At 39.0% G+C, this 19,917-nt stretch overlaps 1 long non-coding RNA gene across 6 annotated transcripts in view; it reads left to right on the top strand.

Moving 5' to 3' along the window:
• The first annotated feature begins 1,903 nt into the window (after positions 1–1,903).
• Positions 1,904–19,917, top strand: part of LOC310827390 — a 139,312-nt gene continuing 121,298 nt past the window's right edge. For 5 of the 6 annotated variants that reach the window (XR_014556331.1, XR_014556332.1, XR_014556333.1 and 2 more), the window contains exon 1: positions 1,904–2,018. This is a non-coding gene — a long non-coding RNA (uncharacterized lncRNA). Of the gene's footprint in view, positions 2,019–4,288; positions 4,376–19,917 lie in introns of those variants that run through there. The other variant, XR_014556336.1, reaches the window with a different exon arrangement.

Below are 19,917 nucleotides of genomic sequence, written 5' to 3'. Positions count from 1 at the left end.
CACCAAAACAGAGATAGAAAGAGAAAGTAAGTGAAACCCAGGCTCCTCCTGGCCTTACTGTTATAGTCAGCATGACCTTGACAGAAAGATAACAGAACCAGTTTAAACCAGCTGTACTCGGCTTCTCAGAAGGAATAACCCAAATGAGAACCTTCCAGAACACTCTTGAACCAAGCAGAACAGGAAAGATCCCAACACATCAGATCAATACTTTATGTGCTAAGAAATGCAAACTGACACTCTCTGGGGGATAACTGTAGGAGAGGGCTGTTGCTCTCATTTCTGGTGCGTGGGCTTCAAGGAGGCATCTGTTTGGCCACTTTGGGGGAACAGGGTGTTGGACTAGATAAAATTGTAGTCTGATTCAGTAGGGCTCTTCTGAGGTACTTGTGAATTGCTGCTTCCCCCTCCTTTATGAGGTTCCAGTACCATTTGAAGAGGTGAAGCATATTTTCTGGCTCTCTACCAGGTGAGGGAAAACAGCTTGACTGAAAGTCATTTGGAACAGAAAAGTGGCAGCAGTTGGAATGGTCAAACATTCCCTCCTACCACTTCTTCAATGCAAACACCCTTCCCAAAGTTGCTTTTTTTCTTGAATAGAAGTCATCCAGGTACACACAATTCTGTGAAGTGTTGCCAGATGCCAACAGATGGCAGTAGAAATAACTGGAAACTAGATGTGCAGGTTTTAAAAGTAGCAAAATAGAATATAGGTATCATAACACCATTATTGGCTCTCAGTAGGAAATTGTTTGCTGGTGCAATAATCTTTAAGCGACCATAAGACACAGCATTTGACTAATGATTGAGAAACGGGGCTATTAATGCTATTTGTGTATCCACAAACAGGAAAGGAGGAGCAAACCATGCACATATCAGTTTCTGAAATCTCCCAAAGTTTTCGATAACAGTGATCAGGTTTAATAATGGCTTACCCCTAATGGCGATCTTCGAATCAAAATCTGAATTTTGTATTGACTGGAATGGAAAAGGTAAGGCTAAGTCATAAGCAATTATCTAAAGGGGAGGAACACTTTGTGTCATCTTACATTTCTTGCCTATCAGAAAAGCAGTCGAGCTGGTACACCGCAGCATTCCAATTTGAAAACGTATCAAATGTTATTAACATCATGGGGCTACTAACAAGAACATATGCAAATATGGTCTGTCCCTGAACAAGACAGAATTTTTGGTGTAGCCTTCAAACGTAATCTATAAATAGTTTTTCCCCTCTCTAGAAAAGCCCTTTGAATGGGATGGGGGGGGGGGATGAAGCGACGTATCAGTGCAGAAGGCTAGGAACATCAAAGAAAATAAAGGCACGTCGGAAACAAAGCATTCTTTGCATCCAAATTAAGAAAGTCAAGACCTAAATCCCTCCTCGGCAGTCTCCCGCTGACACACCAGTTTTTAGGATCATTTTGCTTGAAAAGTCACCCTTAATAAAGGGTGGCATTTGCCTGTGGGTTTTGTTCCCACTGTACTTACACCAGCAGTTCTGTTGTAATTATGATTCTCCCCCCCCCCCCTACTTGATATGCTTAAGGACCTTGCTTACATAAATAGTTACAGAATAAATAACGTTGAACACACTTCTGACAGCACCTCTTGGAATGATGATAATTATAGATTACTGCACGGCAGGCAAATATCTGATAGGCCTAAAATGATATGATTAGATAAAGCTCCTTAAAACAGTAATTCATGTTAGACTTCTAATATTTTACTCTACTCCACATTGCTATTTCCGAGCTATGAATTTCAAGATTTATTTGTTACCATTCTCTCTCTCTCAGTCCCCCCCCCCTTCCTGCTGTACACAGTATTTGTGGTCTATGGCAACCAATCCCCTTGGGCTTTCTTTTGCCTTAATTTGCATAAACACAGGCATCATATGAATATTCAGTGAGTGGCTTTGCATTAAGTAAGTGCCCTTAATCAGCTTTTCAGTTCAGTTTTATTGGTTGCACCACAGTTATTTCATCCAGAAAATCTGAGGGCCCTACAAAGCTAAGCAGGTAAGGGTTGTAATTCTTTTTATGTATTTAATGAAAGAGTATTATCATTTGATTATATAGGTTCTGGAGAATGCTTAAAGATTGGTGGTTTGCTTTAGGTTTTGGTTTTCGTATGCATGGTTTTGGGTTTCTGCCCCCCCCCTTACTATCATTAACCCATGGCGGTCAGGTGGGCATACGCTTCAGAAATTTGCATAAACATCAACTCTCAATGAATAATTCATCAGGGTTATTTTAAACACTAGCTAGGCTTCTACTTTGGGTGGCTCTATAGCATCACAGTTTGATTGGCTGTATGGTGTTTTCATCACCAGCAGAATTCCTATAACATAAAAGCCGTTTCTTTTTTTCCTCTTTTTTTAAAAAAAGGAGAAGAAGGCTGGGTTGAACATATCAGGAGGGTGTGTGTGTTAAAATATGTGATTCTCTCTTTTTTGTTTTCACTCCCAAAGCAAATTGTACTGGGTTTTCCTGCCAGATATTTGTATATCTTGGTTGCTGCTTTTGTCTCTAAATGGAAAAAATGTACTACTATGTAGACAGTAGCTGCCATTTGCAGCCTTTCCCTGTATAGCTGATTGCAATGGCCACTACTGCTGCATTTGCCAGTAACTTGCATAAACATGAGCAACATGTAAATGAGATGCCATTGAACTCGTACAACATGGATTACCAAACACTGTGATCTTACATATTCTTTATTACTGCACTATATTCTTTATTACTGTACTTTATTATTAGAATTTTCAGTGTATGCCAATATGGGCTTGGCAGGGGGATGTATTTATTCACAGAACGAAGGGTGTTTTTGTTTGTTTTTATGAATGGCATTTAGAGAAAGAAATGGACCTTTTATTGCTTTGAAGATGGAATGGGTTAATGAAAGCCTAAGGGCCCTGAGAAATTAGAGGACAATGCATTTGTTAGGACTAAATACCATTTCCCATTTTACCTTATAGGCACTTGAGGTTAAGGGATTGTAGTGTTATGCTGTTTGTGTAAAATTAATCAGTTTAGAGCAGAGCATCACAGCACCAGGTGGTTAACAGAAAAGGTTCTGATCCAGAAGGATCACAAAAATGAGGATACCGGTGATAATCATTCAGATCTAAAGCAAGAAATAATAAAGAGCAGCCACTGTTTTGAATATAGCGTCGCATGCATTAAACGTACTCCACTCATTTAGCCATGAAACAGTACAAAATTGGTAGGTTGGATACATGTCATAAATCTTCTGGGTAAAAGCATGGCATTGATAGTGGGTTTGAACCAAAGACATGTTTTGTATTTAGGTGATAATTTAACACTGCTCCTTGCGGAAAAGGAGTACACATTGCAATTGCTTGGTATACCACAGTAATGTGATGCTGAGAATGCAGATGTGTGCAGATGTAGTGTGTTCTTTTATCTAGGAATCTCTAATGATGTGATGCTTAATTTGAATAGAGAAAGAGCTTTCCAGGTCTGATAATAACCATACTCATGAATCTAAGAGAAAAACAAATCCCAAGAGAGGAAATCAATTTGGTGGTGATTTTTTATTATTATTATTGATTTACTTATCTGGGGCAACTCTCTTTCTTTCTTAATTACACTTTCTTCGTTGTAATGGAATCAAAAGACATATTCCAAGACACGAACTGAATGGAGTTCCTCCATAACAAGGATATTTCAAAACATTTATTTAATTACCTGCTTGTCATGTCACCCCCCCCCCCCCGCCCCCGCTACAATTTCTCAGCACATGGAATTTTGAAAGGGAAACTGATGGAAATTTCAAAGGTTTAAAAGAGAACAATGAAAATCCCTTCTAAGATTACAGAAAATGAGAAAATGTTATATTTAAAGCAGAAGAATTGTTTAATTAAATATTGTCGGATTTAATAAACAACCATGTATTCAATACTCAACCATTAGATGTTTATAGCTGTAATAAACACCATGACATTTTAAATAGAGAGTGTGGCTATGGCAGTTTATATACGTGTATTACACACCAACATGTACATGTGCACTCTCTCTATAGCTGTTTTCAATATCAATAAAAATAAACTACAAAAATTATAAATGTTGTATGCAGGATTTTATATAATGTAAGCATTCAAACCTTTAAAAATAAAATCAAAGCAAATTAACACTTTGTTTCCACTTCAGTTTCTACATCAGCACCATAGTGCTTGGATTGACAAGTTAAATATGACCCATTAGACATCCAAATCTAATCAAATTACATGTACAGTATTTTTCTATGTTTCTTTAATGCTCCCTATGACTCTGAATCAATCCAAATTGTTCCAGCTACCTGTGGGACCTTGGCCTGACCAACGGCCCAGTCCTAAGGCTTGCTGCACCAGCAGGTAAATGGGAAAGATACTATACATCTTCATGTTGCAAGATAGTTTTGCAGGTAGGGAGACAGGTAAATATTTTAGGACGCGGATGCCAGCAACAGGAACAAAACATTCCACTTGGATCCTGTGAAATTTGTATCCAGCAACCTACAATGAAAATGTGATCACCCTAATTCAAGAACATTTTCCAAATCGAAATGGCAAAGTACAATGGGAATGCTTCTACAATTCACTCTAGAGTGTCAGTCGCAATATGGGAAGGTGATACCTTCTCAGAAGAAAGATTCTGAGCTTTCTTGTAAGTGCCCCATGTACAAGCCCTTTCCATTGCATGACTGAGCAAAGACAATGACTTTTGAGTGGGAGTACACCATTGGCTATAACACTATAATCTGAAATGTAGTTACTAAGGAATTTTGGGATGCATGGGATGCATCTGTCTTGGGAAACAGTGGGAGATTGTGCCTTCAAGAGTAAAGTCAAACCATTAGAGAGTTACAGCACCCACTGTGATACATGTTTTATTGAAGGAGAAAGAGATGAGGGCATCCAGTTACTGGGTTACATAGAGGGGCATCCATGCTACTGGAAAGTCATGGCATCTAAGGAAACATGAGCATGATTTCACTGTTAATTCACAGCGTGTGAAACAGTCTAGAATTCACACACGTTGATAAGGTTTGATGATTAATATTTTTGTCATGAGTTTAGGAGAATTTAGTGAGCTCAATATGCCCAAAGCACCTCCAGAATACACTAGATAATGTTTGTGGTAATAGTTCCTCAATAAACTGAAGTTGTAACTGTATTTCAATGTTAAATATTTGACTTTCACTAGGAGTTCGTTCTTTTTAATTTCATCCTGCACCTCATCACTAAGGTTTGGGGTAGGTAACAATAATGTAAACTAAATATACACACAAACACATGAACTGTAGTGGAGATCTGTCTTCATTTGGAGAAGGAAGAGAGGTCGGGATACAGAGTAGCTGTGGACCCAGCAGATGCCACAGCTGGAAGTTCAGTCAGCCTAGGAGCACAGAAACATCAGGTAGAGGGGAATGTTAAGAACCAAGACTAAGGTAGCCAATCCAGATGTTGGACTGAAGCTCCCATCAGCCTCAGTGAACATGGCCAATTGTCAGGGAATTCCTGTATGTGAAGCATCATCCATTCATTGCTTCAGTCATCTCGTAAGAAGACATCTTTTTGCCTAGTCTTTCTCTAAGCCATAAGACTGCTCTGAACGTCTGTCCTTGTCTGGTTTTATGGTACCATTTTAGTGAACCTCTGATTTTAGGATATCATTTTAGTGATTTTAGTGTTTTTATGTTGTATTTTAAAATTTTAAAATATTAAGTGGTTTAGAAAGTGATTGAAAAAATAACTAAACAAACAAACAAATGAATAAATAAATAAGCTAACTGAACACGGAAGGGCCTATGGGAGAATACATGATTGTAAATATAACGGGCTCGAGTCATTTAAGGTTGTATAGGTCGAAAGCAGAAATTTTGGAGGTTGGTTGGCAACATATGGGAGACAATATATCCCCCTTTTGGCAATACTTTTCCATTTGAGATGAATTAAATGCTTTTAGGCACCATATTTCATAATCAATGGGAATATTCATTTTTTGTTTCACAATATAATTACAGGGGGGAGGGGAAACCAAAGAAATAAGAAGAGTGCAATTAGCATTACTGTCTTGACATTAATAAGGCTCTTCCGACCTGCTTCTTCTTTTAAGCACAGCATTAAATAATAGGAGAATGAATGCCAGGCTTTATATATCTTAGGGAGAAAAGCATGGCCTTGACAGACAACTCTAAAACAGCTAGGCTTGGAACTCTCTGTCACAAGGCATGCTGCAAGATTTTTCACCATATAACTGAACTGGAATTGCAAATATGATGATGGATCTTCAAGAAAAAGAACACTTTATTCCATCTGATCTTAAAACCCTTCATAAAAGGAAGTGTTATTAAAACAATGATAAAATCTCAGAAAGGCAATTATATACTCACTTCGTTTTTTTGCATGGTGCTTCTGTGATACTGTAGGTCGTTAATGGCTATTGACTGAGATGGTTATTTCACTTTGTCTTTGAGTCTTATATGAAACCTTCCCCACCCCGCTACATAGTGCCCGTTATGGAAAAGAAAGTTCCTTGAGCACAAAGGTCTCTCATCCCAGACTCTGCCACACAGAGGTGCTGGCTCCAATAAATTTTACAATGAACAGGAGCTGCCCATTTTGTACATACATAGATTCTCCAGCCAAGACTACAGTGTCTGGCCAATACAGAAAGAACAAGGCTTGAATTTTCAGCATGAAAATGTTTTCTGCTGTTCAGATGTTCTTTATAGATCTCATGGGCAAGACTTCAAAGTTCCTGGAAAATTTTCACTTCCGAGTATCTTTAAACTAGCTCTGTTTCTATGCATGATGTGACTGTGAATGGCTGATAATCAAGCTGATCAAGGGATTTGGCCATATGCCCTGGGTGAGAATGAGAAACAGAAACAGACCGTTCCATAGTTCCCCTGCGGTTCGTCCTGTTGCAACCAAACACTTCACTTGTTTAGGGTGGTCCCACACATTGTTTTATTGATCTCCTATATTTGATAAGGCTTTCCATTTTACAGGTGGGTGGCCATTAAGGAAAATAGGAGTTTTACAAATTCAGATGATTAAGAGAAAACTGGAGGGGCAAATCTGTCAATTTTGGTTTCTCTCAGTTTCTCATTTTTCCATTCTTAAATACGGTTCTCCACATTTCCACATCGGTTTGCAATTTAATTTTTATAGAAGTTCACATTAAAATCCACCAGCATTTTAGTGGAAATTTATCCCAATATACACATTTTTGCAAAACAATTTTCCCCTATATAATGCACTATTTCGACTAATATGTGAATTTGGCAGAGATTTTTAAAGTCAAATTTGAAACTACTTATATTTTACTTAATGGTGGCTACTGAGTCTTTATGTGTACATTTTAGGTGTTTAATATGTCTGGATTACCAATGTTTTATGCATGGTTTCTCTCTCTCTCTCTCTTTTATGATTTTTATTGTCCAAATTATGCCAATAAAGGTTGAATGAATGAATGAATGTGAATTTTTACCCCACCGTATGCATTTTTGTACCCTTTGCTGGAGAACTGCCCTGAAAAATTAAGAGAAATGGGAATTTTGAAGGATGACTGTCTCAGGTTGTGCATTGTTTTGGAAAGTGTGAATTACACGAGTTCACCTATAAATGTGAACTGAACCAAAATTCTCCCTCAACCATACATGTGGGTGGAACGTGATGTACAATATATACACATAACAAAAAACCAACCAACCCCCAAATAACCCCAAAACCCATTGAAAAGAAATAAATACTATGTTGGCCCAAAGTTCTTGCATCCTGCTTAGTATGGCACATTTTAGGGTTTCTATAGGTTTAAGCACAACCTCAATAGTTGTCATGGACTTGAGTGAAGAATGTGTCAGTACTGAGGCCCCAACTACTTACCACTTGTGTTTTCCTGAAGATGTTTATGTTGCGCCAAAGCCCAAGAAAACAAGGCCTTATGTTTTCAGAATAATACTAGTGACCCAAGACAAGTTAACTAACACAAGCATGCCACCAGGGTGCTTGAAATAAAACAATGCTATGGAATATGTGAAATTTGGGTGAATTTTATTCTCCTTTTCCTCCCATGAAAGGGGGGGAAATACTGACATGTAGCAAGTATTCTCAAACCATTAACACACCATTTTATTCTTCCATAATGCATTTGTAGTCATTTAATTTTCTGCAAAAAAAATTCCCTATTTTCTTCTGACAGCATCAAAAATCTGAGTACTTTTGGAGACATTTTTCTGCAAACTGCTGATAATCAGGATTGGAAATGAAAATGCTGACAGATTATTAACAATAGAAAAATAGCTGTAATGGGGTGGGGGGCATTTTACCATAATGAATGAATTGTTAGCATATCCAGACTTTCATAGCTGATCAGACTCATATAATTTCAGTTTCTCTAAATACCAACAGTTCAAATTATTATTAGAGCTTTTCTTCTCACAAGCAGAGCAGGTCTTATTAAAAAATGTTTCAACTTAGTATTGGCACAATTCTGCAAGAACAAAAGATATGCAGAATGGTTCCATCTCACAGATTGTTATATATATGTGTGTGATACACTTGCTTTCTACCAAGGGAAAAGATAAAATGCTTTAAAAACTTTAAAACAGCATTACAATTATTGCCTATTTATGTATATTTTAAAAGCTTTATAAAATAGGATATACGTTGGTAGAATTTGATTTTCTTATATATATAAAAAAACACAACTGTGATTTTCCATGAGGCATTTAAAACTTTTTTTTAAAAAAAAAATCATGTTGAAATACCTACTTTTTATTGATAATTTATGTAGCAACTTTCTGTTTTGTATTGCACTTTGCAGCCTTTGTTCTGTTATTGATCCACATAAGAAACTCTGTTCCCATTTGAAAGATTGATACTTGTTAATGGGCCACACTTCAAACCCAGCCTGACCATTTCTAGTCCTCCTCTCTGCCTCTGGACAATTCTGATTCTTATGCAGACTAAATAAAAACATAGTGTTTTATCATCAATAATTATTGATTGGGTGGTAGGGTACTTCAAAATCCCCAAAATGGGTTCCCCCTTGTTGTGGTGCTTTGGGTATGTCATTTTAGTTCTTGCTTCTGTTGTTTCCATGAGCAAATAAACATACTGTTGGCACCAATCATGTCTCACAGTTTGACACACATCTTGGGCTCTCTTACATGTGGCACAGGGCGTGAAGGAACTGTATGCAGTCCTTTACGTTCTCTGATGTATCTAAAGCAAAAGATAGGGAGACGACTAGGCAAAGTTCTTTCTGCATGATCCCTATTGAGATCTGTGTGGTGTAGTGGTTAAGAGCGGTAGACTCGTAATCTGGTGAACTGGGTTCACATCTCCGCTGGGTGACCTTGGGCTAGTCACACTTCGCTGAAGTCTCTCAGCCCCACTCACCTCACAGAGTGTTTGTTATGGGAGAGGAAGGGAAAGGAGAATGTTGGCCGCTTTGAGACTCCTTCAGGTAGTGATAAAGCGGGATATCAAATCCAAACTCTTCTTCTTCTGTGACAACTTTGCCCATACCTGGAAATCCTAGGAACCGCTGCATATTGTGGGGAGAGTAAGACACAGTGGAAACAAAGCGAATTTCAGAGTGGCCTATGATTGTGTTTTTGAATGGGATTTTGACAGCACTTGTCGATTTCCTGTTGGCAGACGGCATCTCAGCTGTACAATGTCATTGTTGCAATTTTGTTGTTGCTGTTTCAGCAGAGATGGTCATTAGAACAATGGGTGACAGTAAAGAACATTAAACTCAACATGATTTTTTGAGCTCCAAGCCACTTGAATTAGTGATTTCCAAAGCCCTAGTGCCGTGAGTTCCAAATAGTGAGGTAGATTTTCACTGGTTGGCTGTAGGCACCTTAGAAGTGGGCTTCAATGTGCTAGTTTGGGCAATGAAACCAAATTCCTATGAGAGGGTGGGCCTTAGCCCTGCCATCAGTTTTCCTTGTTAGATAGGACAGCCACATTTTAAGCTGGGGCATTTATTTATTTTTTGGCGGGGAGGCACATAGTGCCAGCCAACTTCCCCCACAACCCACTGGTGGCGAAGATGTGAGGGCCAGGCTGAGGGAAGGGGAAGGCAGTGACCTTCCTCTTTACTATTCCTCCATGCAGAGTGCTAATGGGCTATGTAAAAGACAAATTAACAGAAAATCTAGCTAGAACACCAGGCATGAAATTTTTTTGTTTCAGAAGAGGGGAAAAAAGATGTTAACAATGCAGTGAACATGAGGATATCAAAAGGCATAAAACAAACAAAATTGTTTATGCTGTAACTAAGAAGTTAAAAACTAGTGTGGAGCTCATTTCCCCAAAAGTTCAGGTTTAACCTTGTATCACAACAACACCAATACAAAAATAAATAAACTAACAAGCAATAAATAAAATGCAGAGAAAAAGAACATTATTATTATTATTATTAATCAAATTTTGATACTGCCTTTAATCCAAAATCACAGGGTGGTTTACAATATACAAAACAAATATATACCATAATAACAAACAAAGGCAATACCCTGCTCCACACAAAATAATATATTGTTTAATGAGCCAAACGCCTGGGAGAAGAGTACAGTAGTCATACCTCAGGTTGAAGTAGCTTCAGGTTGAGCGTTTTTGGGTTGCGCTCCTTGGTGACCCGGAAGTAATTGAATGTGTTACTTCCCCGTTTCGGCGCTCACGCATGCACAGATGCTCAAAATGACATCATGTGCATGTGCGGAAGCAGCAAATCACGACCCACGCACGGGCAGATGCGGGTTGCATTCGCTTCAGGATGCAAACGGGGCTCCGGAATGGATCCCGTTTGCATCTAGAGGTACCACTGTAATGTTTTTTATAATAATAATAATAATAATAATAATAATAATAATAATAATAATACTTGTTTATTTATACCCTGCCTATCTGGCTGGGTTTCCCCATCCACTCTGGGAGATTCCCTATCAAATATTAAAAACACAATACAGCATTAAATATTAAAAACTTCCCTAAACAGGGCTACCTTCAGATGTCTTCTAAAAGTCAGGTAGTTGTTTATTTCCTTGACATTTGATGGGAGGGCATTCCACAGAGCGGGTGCCACTACCGAGAAGGCCCTCTGCGTTGTTCCCTGTAGCCTCACTTCTCGCAGAGAGGGAACCGCCAGAAGGCCCTTGGCGCTGGACCTCAATGTCTGGGCTGAATGATGAGAATGGAGACGCTCCTTCAGGTATACAGGACCGAGGCTGTATATGTAAAGATATGTAACAAAGGCACCAGGTGAGCCTCCTTGGAGAGAGGATTCCACAAGCGGGAAGCCACTTGTGCAATCACCCATTCTTGTGTTGCCACCCTCCGGACTTCGTGATGGAGGCACATAAAGAGGGACCTTCAATGATGAGCACAATGCAACCATGGTCAAGCATTTAGGGAGAATAATAGGCATAACAATTGATGTTGAAGTCAGTGAAATTGAGCCCTTAATTGCACAACAGACTTCCTTTCCTAAACTAATAAAGATGCTTGATAATCATGGGGAAAATTTTCTTTTTAAATACTTTTTTATTAAATATTTTTTTGGTTTACAAAAGTAAATGTCTTGTTTCTTCTTCCAGGTTGTACAGTCTTTCCTACAGATCAGTTACATTTGTTATGATACATTAGTGTCGAGTACATTATAAGGTCAGGAATCGGGGGGGGGGGGTGAGAGGAGGAGTGGTGAAATTTAATTTTTTTACAGCGTATGTGTGGGGTTTTGTGTCAGCGTCAACTGGATAGGTTCTCTTTCTAGTCCCTTGTTACATTTCCTTGGTTGTGAGAGGGATTGGGGGCCCAGGGTGTGGTTGGTTGTCTATGGTCGGCTGCAGTGGGGTTTATTTGCATTTGTGAGGAAGGGAAGAGCTTGCTGGATGAGGTACCGAATGGTAGTTTCACAAGACACCTTTTCAGAGAGAGAAAAAACGTGTAGCACCTAAGAATCATACCTTAGGACAGTTGCGGTTTTGCATTTTTTCTAGAATCAATGTACAATTGTATCAAAGTTAAGGTTAGTTTCCCTTCTTTTTCAAATGCACAAAAAAGCCAAAATTTGCTAAATGTGATTTCAGACAGTAAAGGGTAGCTTAGGATAAGCATCGCCCCCCCCAGTGCAAAATAGCATTTTCTAGTGCAGTCAATTTAGATAGGGAAGTCCTGTGTCCTACTTTGCAGAGGACAGTCCTCTGTTTGAAGCATCCTGTTTTTGAAGGGCTATCTGGTCCAGGTCTGATTTAAAGACAATGAATCATAAGAAAGGACAGCAAGGACCTTGAAGTTGCCCAATAGCAGTGAACCCCTGGACTGCAGATGTGGCAGGCACATATATGGCCTACTCAAAGGCATCTCCACTATAGAGGTTTGTATCATATTTATTTATAGAGGAGTATTACATAGTTCAGCTGGTGTGGACCATGAGTCCATTAGTGCTTCAGATATTTTAAAGTATCTTACCCATATATGCTTGGCAGTGACCCTTTTTATGTAGGTCGTAATATTGTTGAGTGTGAGTGGTTTCTGTTTGAGTGGTTGACAGAGGTAATATTTGAAGTAATGAATGGTTGTAGCAGTTGTGTAGATGGGAATGAGTGAGATTGGGTGAGTGATTGTATGTATGCGTGTTGATTGCAATTTTATATTATAGCACCTTGTTCTCTTCTCTCTCTCTCTTTCTTTTGGTAATCCATTTCCTTTTCTTTGGCAATGTATAAGTGCCTGTACTACCATCAAGAAAACACAGATGTTATGCATGTCTGTTGCAAAATATGGTCATTGTTAACTGACAAAGCAGACTGCAAATGTTCACAGGAACAGGAAAACACACCCCCATCAGATCATTAAAATTAAGCAGCCACACGTCCAGAAAATTAAAAATGGCTGTTTCCGACATTTTATGCCACATTAACCATGTTTTTAAGTGTTAAGAGACAGAAAAAATGCAGGAAGAGACCTGGAACATCCATTCCCCCTCCCTCTCCTTCTCTCCCTCTCTTTCATACACACACACACACACACACACACACACACACACACACCCCCTTTGGAGGAACATGATTTCGATTGGGATGAAGGCAAAAATCCCTAAGAATGGAGAAAGTAATACCACCTTGATGTGTACGGCACAATAGGCTATGTTGGAGCTTTTCATAAATGTCATTATTTCCGGGATTTGTGCATAAAATTACCCTGCAGGGCTTTCCAAATGTACCCTGATGTGTCTTTACATGATTACAGATGTATATGACATGATGGGGCATGAAATGAATAAATATGGAGTCATTTAAATCACATAATTAGCTATTCTCTTTACAGCTGTTTAGATCTGTCTAATTTGTCGGCAAGAGTATTTCCAGGCCGTTCCTCCACCTCCACAAATTAAGGGAAATGCCAATAAGATCTCTTTGTGTTTTCTGTGTTTATTGTGTGCACTTTAATCGCTTTTTAAATAACTGCAAAGAAGCAGTCTTCTTCTATATCTTAAACAAGACCCAAACAAAAATAACTGGGGGAAACAAAGAGACTAGAATGGTATGTAGCTATACGATGCTTCATTTTACTGTGCATTTGGAAGGGACTGTGTGGATTCTGATATATTTTGGAAGGTTTATGGGCGGCTTAAGTCATTGGCAGGCAACCTATTCAGTATGAAGAACAATGCAAAAATAAATAGAAGACCGATGAGACAATGCAAAAATAAATGGAGGGCAATGCAGAGACAAATACTCATTTTTCTCTAGTTGTTTTAAAGTCATTGACAGTCAACCTGTTCAGCATGCAGGACAATGGGGGAGAAAAGAGCTAGAGGACCATGGATAGTCCAGTTCAGCATTCTTATCCTACCCCTTTCTGTATTGTTTTAGTGTAAGCAGAAAGCGGCACAATGGCACTCAGGGGAAAAATAATTCCATGCTATGCTGTTTGGCATCACAACCTATACTAGGTGAATTGATCTGGTTCCACAGCCATTCAAATAGCACACAGACCCTGAGCCACTCCCATCCCTCCTCTATGCATTCATTTGTATGGCAATAGCTATGAAGAGCAACTTTGAAGGAAAAAACGTTGACTTTTTCCTTCAAAATATTCATGACTGGTGACCAGTTTTTCTTTGAGACTCTGTCTTGCCATGTGATCTCCAAAATCTTCCTGATGCAGTACATGTGGAAGGCGCTGAGGTGTCGCTGCTGACGTTTCTAAGTTGCCCACATCTCACTACCTGGTGACCTCCATCTTGGTATTGGTTGTTAGCATTCTCCCATTCCCTTTGGGAAAGGTGAGCCATTGCCATAGCTGCCTTGCCAGTACACCTGGCCAGCTCAGCACTGATGGAGAAGCTGATGGTTATGAGGGAACACAGGTGGACAAAATTGTCTACCACCTCAAATATCTCAAATATGTGGTCACCAATGCTGGTGCATGGAGTGCTGGCGATGTCTTGACCCAGCATACTGGTCTTTGACAGACTGGTGGTAAGGCCAAACTCCTTATGATGTGGAGTTTGTAATCTCCCCCACTTCCGCACACCACATCTATGATGGCCATTTCTGGAAGCAGTGATCCTCACAGTGTGATGGCATCACATAATATTGGGCATCTTAATACATGTTGCCTCACTGTGCATGAACTCACCATAAGAAACTGGGAGGGACTTTATATATAGAACAGTTTTATTCTTCTCATGTGACATAAGGCATATTCAGGACAATGTGATTTGTGCCACTATAGTGCTTCAATGTGATGTGGGACATCAGTGGGTATATTTTAATAATATAAAGTGTCTAAGTGGTGAAAGTGCCACACAAGCAGGCAGAAGGAAAGAGCCATGAAATAAAATTCTTGTTATTTTAACGTTTAAAGGGTTGTGAGTGCCTTCCTGTGCTTATTAAGTATAAACCAGAATCTATGGTGGACTCAAAGGAATGTGGATTGCACCTCATGTTCTCTACCTGCTTTTTGTAGACATCCAGGCTAAACAGAAGAACAGTGTGGGATTGCAATACACTTATATTAAACGTAAAAACAAAAAACAAAAAGTATGGTGTCATGAGAGTGACCAGAAAATAATCCTATTGTAAACAATATCACTCATTATTTCCCCCACAATTTGTATAGGAAGCTGCATGCGAAATAATAATGTGCAGGAGAGGTGAGGCTAAAGCTGTGAAAATAAAAGTAATCGCTATTTACTACTGGGAATAATGTTCATGTAAGTGGAAGCCATCCAGGACTATTGAGTTGGTCATCCCTTAATGTTTCCACATGCTTTTGTTGAAATATCATTCCATGTGGATAAACTCATCTTTAAAGAAAAAAGAAAAAAAAAAAACCATACACATACAACTCCTGAAATAGGCTGGCAGCCTTGAACAGTGTCATATTTGAAATAGGATGCCATACCTTTCGTGTGAGTTATCTCAATATCATCAGAAATGTAGACATTCAGAGGGAGAGCAGCATATCTGGAAATTGACAGGTTTGTGGATGAGTTGAAAGCAGAAGCAGGATATATTAAATATACGTGTGCAAGAGAGAAAAGCACAGTAATGCAGAGAACCCAACAATTAAGGGTGTTGTCAATAGAGTCTGACAGTAGGCTAGCACAGAGAGCTAGAGTATTTCAAATACAGATGCTATCATGCTGGAAGGGTAAACACTCATCTCTAGTAAGTGCCTCATCAGATTTGACTTATCTTACCTTGGTTCCTGAAGTCAATGGAGTCGGGTGTTAAATGAATAAGAGGAAATTAATTTGGCAGTGGCATCAGCAAGCCATGTCGTAGCCTTTAAATGGTGACCATACATTTCTGTGGCTGTTAAAAGTAGTAGCTTATTTCCTTGGTCAGGATGATCTTTGGAAAAGGGAGTTTGAAGCAAAGTAAAATGCTTAATGCCCTGGGTTTTTTTCCTCCCCCTTAAAAAAAAAATTAAACCCTTTGCTCTGAGCTGTTCTAGTTATCTCCTCAAAAAGAATGTATAAACCAGAAGGGAAAAATCAGTTTAAGTAATATTCAGCTTTGGATGCTAATTACTTCCTGTCTGTTAAGTGTAGAATCCGCCTCTGGCAGGGCCAAGGAACATTGGTTGCCTGAAGGCATGCACGATGACACCTTTCATAATCCATCTAGCCAATTGAGTAATGACATGGGATACCGTTCCCTGCTAACCCCAGCAGGTAATCAGCTTCTTGCCTAATGCATTTGGTCTAAACTCCCTTGTATCATTCTACTCACCCACATAAGAGCAAATGTTAAAAGCTTATAAAATTATATCCAGTTCTTTGAAAGTCCCGCTGAATTTTTTTTTCAATGACCTCTTGCAGCCTGACTGTAACAAATTGCAAATTCCACAGTTTGGCTTTAGTATGTTGGGCTGCATGGATTCCGCCTCCACCCCAATTTACTCATTTTCCCCTCTTTCTTTTTCTAAATCAGTAGAAAGAAAATAAAAAAGGGAGTTTGGACACCAGTGTCTTTATCTCTTTTTTCAAATTTTACCTGTCCCAGGTATATCCTCTCTTCCTTGTCAATAAGTCTTCTTTCATTACAAGCAGAACCATAATTAATCTTATTATTACTTTTTCCCATGAGCCCTTGCTACTGTGGTCAGGGTCGACGTTCCTGAAACCAAAGCTTACAATACATCTGTTAAAAAAAACCTTACCTCAGGATAAGTTCAGCTACAGTGAGCTGTAGGCAGTCTCTTTGCCAATGGATAATTTTAATATACCCAAGGTTTTCTGCCTTTCATTTCTTCTCTTTTACAAAGCTTCTCTTTTACAAAAGAGAAAGCTCTGTAATTTTGACTCAGTTCTGTGCATGATATATATGGCATTCACTTCTTCTGTGACATTTCTTTATTGACATAATTATCTTACATTGACAGCTAATAAAACTTAAACTCAAATAAAACCTTAAGCCTAGGAATCCTTAATTTTTTAAAATAAAAAACCACCATAGTTTAAGATTTTACTCAGTCACTTGTTGGTATTTTAAAAACAGAACTAACACCATTATGGAGAAAGGTTTGTATTGTGGTCTGTGTCTGCTGAGGTAGTCTAAGCAACTGTGAAGACCACATTGTCCGAACATGGAAAGCAAAAAAGCCAGAATGAAGAGTGTCTCCTAGTTTATCTGTCACATGCAGAGATTTGGGTGCTACCATAAAAATATTGACCAATGCGAAGTGTTGGGATCTTATGACCACTTTGCTGAGTGCAGGGATGGGGGGGGGAGAGAATGGTGGGCAGCAGGGGCAGCCCCCCAATTTTTTTTTTCAAGTTGGTGTTTATGGGCCCCACAATCAATAGGGCCCTATTGGAGGTGCCACCACTGGGGGTTGCCCTGGCCTGGTGGCAATGATATGTGACAAGGCCATATTGGTGGTGGCTCCCTGTCTGTGGCATGTCCTCCCTAGTGAGGTGTGTCAAGTCTCCCACAATTAACTTTTAGGAAAAAATTAAAAACATTCTCTTCATGCAGGTATTTAGTGGCTGGAACATCTGTTCCTGACAGTACTAAAATGGTAGTTTTTAGAGTAGGTAATTTCTTTTAGGCATTTGGAATATTTTTTTGAAGTTTGGTGTCACTGTTTTTGGAAGTTTTAAATGGATAGTTTTCGTGCTGATGTATTTACCATGCTGGGCTCCTTTTGAAGGGTGGGATATAAATCTAAATAACAACAGCCGCAGCAGTTTACTAGACCAGAATACCAGTGTTGCATTTATGATAAACTGTTAAAGGGCAATTAAAGTATAATTACTTTTATATAGACATACTGAGAGACAGGCACAATCGCATGTCTATCTGTCTATCTATACATATCTCAAGGTGTCATGATTTCATTTGATATATTAGACACCTCAATCCAAACCCTCATCTCCTGTGTGCACAAGAAAATCCCAGTGCACACACAGAGAGAGTTCTGAACAAGCAGAAGACTTTCACTGTGGAAAGCTTGGAATTTACAGTGAGAGTATTCATGTCAATTTGCAATCTGCTCTCCACACACCTTTTCCAGGAAGCTAGATCATACCCAGAGTGACTTGAAATTCACATCTTACAGTTCAGTCTAAAAAAACTGTATTGGACAAATACATGCTTTATAGTGCTATATTGGCCAATACAATTCAATGAGACTTACTTCAAGGACGTAGATTTAAGCCAAAATATGTCTTATGACCACCCTGTGTAAAATCACACACTGTGACATTAGAAACACCATTGAAAGGACATTAGGATTTTAGGTTCCTACAACATTATAAAGCAGAAAATCTGTTTCATGGTGAAGAGACTTTCACATCTAAATTAATATCTTTTGCCCCAAAACCACAGTGGTGAAAGTAAAAGTTAAGACTGTAATTATCTGATTTACAGATAGACTATTATATGTAGATTTTATGTGCTGCAAAGGTTTAAGGGATTTTTCTTTCTTTTCTATATTTTTTATTTGATTTCCAAAAATATAAACATAGAACAAAAAACAATACAAAATCCAAATGTTTTAAGGGATTTTTCAAGACATGTTGACAGGCTATATACTTTGATGCATTGTATCCAACTGTGTCTCTTCTCTGAAAAAAGGCCCATTGATTCAGCATTGGCTCCTGTGAATGGACAGGAAGGGAGATAATTTTTACATTATAGTATTTTACCTTTGTCTTAAAGCACCCCACACCAACTTGCATGGTGTTCCAAAGATTCTTCAGCCTTGTGGAGCATATCTGGAGAGCAAGGGCTCCACTAGATTCAGTGAAAATGGCTTCCCCTCATTTCTGCTCACACAGAACTCCTCTGGATTGAAAAAATATTTTGGTTGGCAGAGGTGCACAGTTGGATACAATCCAAAACTACTACTGTTGCTGATGCTAACTGCTGTTAGTGCGATCAATTAAAAAAGGGTGAATTGTTTTATTTATTTTGCAAGCAAGTAATTAAACTATTTTTACCACAAAAACCTCAGGCAGGCACCATATTAGTAGAGTGATTAGTAGAGAGGCCGCTCGCCAATTTCGCAGAGGGAGACAGTTGGGGCCCCTCGCACCCCGCCTGCATGCCCGGCAGCCAGAACACATTCACTCACTGGAGGTTGGTGGGGAATTCCTATACAGTCAGTGGGATTGAAGAGCTGGCTTCCCGCCAAAGAGGGCAGCTTCAAATGGGCCAATCAGAGGCCCCTCTTGGAGGACAGTTCCTTGCTGATTGGCTGGGCATTGGCTGCTGCCCTGCCTGGCATGGCAGCACCATATTAGTACAGTCGTTCTGCTCTCTTTCACATACAAGAGAGAATGCTTCTTCTAAGATGACTGTGACTCATAAAAGCAAAATATTTTTAGATCTAGACTTCACTGCTCCATGACAATCAAGTCTGGAGTCCCCACCCACCCTCTGCCCAGCTATTCTATGGGACAGTATGCTGTGGGTGATGTAACATGAAGCAGTGGGACAGGAGCAGCCCAGGGAGCACACCTTGCACACTTCTGAACAAGAAATTGGAAAAAAGGCATGCTTCTTGGAGGTTGTGGCTATGGACCAGAGAATATGCAAATTTCTCAGAGAATGTAAAACTGTCAGCAGAGAGATACACATTCCCCAAGACCCTTTGGAAATTATGTATATTGATTGGGAAATATGCCTAGGTCCCTCTTCATGGAAAGATTATATGGACATACTTTAAGAAGCCCAGTGAATGTGCACAATGGCTCAACTTGCATTCCTCTTAATATATACATAATGAGCAAATATAATAGCTTTGAGGTGCCCCATAGGAAGCAATCCATAAATGGAATAAATAAATAAACTTCAATACTTTTCCTACAGATTTTTTTAAAAAACAGATTAACAACAACAACAATTTATTTATTTCATGTTTTAACCATGTAT

Source organism: Podarcis gaigeae (assembly GCF_964106915.1).
Source record: "Podarcis gaigeae genome assembly, chromosome: 11".
Lineage (NCBI taxonomy): Eukaryota > Metazoa > Chordata > Lepidosauria > Squamata > Lacertidae > Podarcis > Podarcis gaigeae.
This window is presented reverse-complemented; position numbering and strand designations above follow the sequence as displayed.